This window comes from Candoia aspera, chromosome 4 (assembly GCF_035149785.1).
Source record: "Candoia aspera isolate rCanAsp1 chromosome 4, rCanAsp1.hap2, whole genome shotgun sequence".
In the NCBI taxonomy this organism is placed as follows: domain Eukaryota; kingdom Metazoa; phylum Chordata; class Lepidosauria; order Squamata; family Boidae; genus Candoia; species Candoia aspera.
In genome coordinates this window covers 93236212-93239483 of record NC_086156.1, presented here as the reverse complement: position 1 = coordinate 93239483, position 3272 = coordinate 93236212, and the positions used below count along the sequence as shown (strand labels likewise).

At 32.9% G+C, this 3272-nt stretch overlaps 1 long non-coding RNA gene across 1 annotated transcript; it reads left to right on the top strand.

Annotated features, from left to right (window-relative positions):
- The first annotated feature begins 242 nt into the window (after positions 1-242).
- On the top strand, positions 243-3029 carry LOC134497370 (uncharacterized). The gene is made up of 3 exons (XR_010067910.1): positions 243-380; positions 2407-2492; positions 2906-3029. It is a non-coding gene; the product is annotated as an uncharacterized LOC134497370 (long non-coding RNA).
- The last annotated feature ends 243 nt before the right edge of the window (positions 3030-3272 follow it).

Sequence of the window (3272 nt, the reverse complement as noted above, 5' to 3'; positions counted from 1 at the left end):
CTGTACTGTACTGTTTTCCCAATACTGCTATATCATACACCAATATAAAGGCAATTTGTATTCATTATTATAGAGATTTATTGTAGTACATTTCTTAAGAACACCTGAGAATGGAATTTGCCATTATCAGTGCCACGTAACTTGACCTGATGACTTCAGCTTTCTGAACAAACTCTCTCCAGGTAATTAATATGTAACAAGTTTATCTCATTTCTCTTCTCAGTGTTCAGCAGTATGTGATTTTTCACTGACAAAGCATCAACTCTTTCTTTAAGACTGGAGAGGTCAGTTATAATACAAGTGATTCATTTTTCAGGAGGATTTGAAAGAACATTTTTAGAGTCTGAGGCCATTGTGATTATGCCCAGAATCCAGAAAAGGTATGATGTGACTTCTATTTTTAATTGTCTTCCTGTTTAAAAATATTATGACATACAATGCATGAGATTGTAGCAGTCTTAACAGAATCAGAGTTGTCTCAAACAATACTATAACTGGAAACTCTTTTGCTTAAAACTAGAAGGACTGCATTCTACCTTTGAAACTTTTGTGGTTCTGGGGCAATAACCAAGGCTAGATCTCATGGCATTCCATCTTGAATGAATGAAGGAAGGAAGTAATCTTTATTACAGCCAAAGGCCAGAGATCTTTTAAATTAAATCTCCAGAGTTATTCACATCACTTTAAACCTGCTTTCTTTTCAGAAACACATGATTATTATTCTCACATACCTTTAATGCCCGATCATTTTTTGCTGCTTATAGCTTTAGGTACCCTGCACATACCTAAACGAGCTCTCAAATATTCCCAGACTGCTGGTAGAGGATCTGAGATTGAGGAAGACACATACCATCCATAGCGGTGAGAAGGGATATTTTTAAATATATATATATTGAGTTTTTACACAATTAAAAGATAAACTAGGAAAAATATATATAAGAAAAGTAGAAAAGATAACCTAACGCTAAAAGAAAAAGTGCTAGAAACAGAACAGATAAAGAAAGGAAAAGGAAAAAGAAAGTTAAAGAAGCAGCCTCCAAACTTCTTTACAGAAGTTACAAACAAACGTTTACCATTTCTCCCCCTTTAAAATTACATTATTAGTTCCCTTCTTCCCATATTCAACCCTTTTTAATCCGCAAATCCACAAATCACCAATTCATTTTTATTGATTTTCAGCAAAAAGTCCATAAAAGGTTTCCAGTCTTTTATAAAAGTACTTATTGTTTTATCCCTAATCAATCCTAACATAATGCTTTTTAAAATCTACACTAACTTTGACTTTATTGTACCGTAAAAAAGATGCCACCAAAACTTAAGGCTGTGCGCTTCTAGTTCCAGCATTTTCTTATTTCTCAGCAAAATCCATTCTTTCATCCAAATTAAACAGCAGGCTGTAAAATGCAATTTAAGAGGAGTCAATTCCAGTCCTCCCCTTTCCTTTGCATCCTGGAGAATTTTGTATTTAACCCTTGTGGGGCTGATGGTAGGTGTAGGACAACATATTTGGAAAACACTGGATCGGAGAAGGCTGATCTAGACCTTTGCTTTTATTAAAATGTATTCAAGTGTCTTGCAATAGTATATGTAATATGGCATAAATTGCAACAAAATTATGTAATATTCAAGAGCAGCATTCATGAATGCTATCAATAGAACCAGCTAGAGAAAGAAACAGGCAGATTGTTTTTTAAAAAAAAATCAATAGACATAAAATGCAATATTATGTTAAACACTTACAATATTACGCTTTTGAATTTTAGTTATATAACTACATGAATGAAGCACTGTCAACTATAAATACAATCAACTAAACTATTCTAAGAGAAACCCTGTATTCAAAACCTGAAAAAAACTCAATCAAAAAAACTGAAAAATCCTTTTTTGTTATCACTGTTTGCTTTTTTAGAAAGTTATGTTTCAGTTTTACTGGAAAGGTAAGTAAGCTTTAGGTAGATGGCTAATTTATGACAGAATGTATTACTTTACCTTTCTTCTGCTCAAGGTTCATTATGTTTTGTAATTTAGCTTCATTTTTCCAACAGGTAACAATAGCTTTTAATATCATATCAACATCAATTATTTTAAAATACTATTCTTATTTTATTTATATAAAAGAGATGAAAATATTGCACAGTTCTATTTAAATTTGGAAGACTAAAATAATCTGGATTATATGCGTGATTTTTCTGTTTTCCCTCTGAAAGTGATCCATAGTTATTGGTTGAAATTTACTGTGATAACAATTCAACTATTTCTGCTTTGGTATCTCATTAATATCTCAGATGGTATGCTGTTAGGATGAAATCTTTAAACTAGATGCTAATTCCAAAAATGCAATGATTATATTGTGGGAGAGAAGGATTGTCATTGTTATATCTGACAATACATACGTTCATATTTCAGGTCAAAACTGGTGGAAGACATGCAGGAGACCATGAATCTCAAGAAACACCTCGTCCAATCCCCTAGCAAGATTCAATCTGCTCCAGGTAGCTATGATTTCAAAGTTCTAAATAGAAAATGCTTACTTGTTACTTAAATAAAACATCTTATCATGGAGACTTAGGCATTCAACTGGATAATAAAAGCTCCAACTTTTAAGTTCTTATATACCCCTTCTTTGATCTTTGTCATTGACAGTATAAAGATGTGTCCTCTTAGTTATGGGGATGAAATGTTTATTGACTGATTGTTTCTCTTAAAAGATTTATAAGATTCTCTAAATGAGTTCCAGGACCTCACTTTGTTGCATTGCTTGCCATTGTTTCATCCAGGCCCAGAATGACTACAAGGATCCTCTTGAACAATACCTCCTGGATGGATGGATGATAGATAGCTATAGATAGATCACAGACTCAGAAAAACCAGGAGATTTTACTTTGGGTTTTCTTCCTCTTTTTAGGTGTTTATTTCTCTTACGTTTATCACCAGATTCCTGGCTTCAGAAAGTTAGAATATCTTCCCAATTTAAGAAAACTGCTTTCCAAACTTCCAGGTGCTTTAACCATATCATAGTTATGCTGACTGCTTCACTGATCCAGAAAGCATACTCCTTGTCTGTGTATATGTCGTTTCCATTTAAAGAAAGCATATTGTCCCTTTTTGCCAAAATAATACAATATAAATATATATTTAGTAGAACTATGTACACATAGGTTTTTGAAATTCTCCATCATGTTTTCAGGCAGAGTAAATGGGCAGGTGACTTGTCTAAATTCGTAAAGGGAAGAAATTTTTCTAACATTCTTTAAAAGTAGGAACCTCCTTAA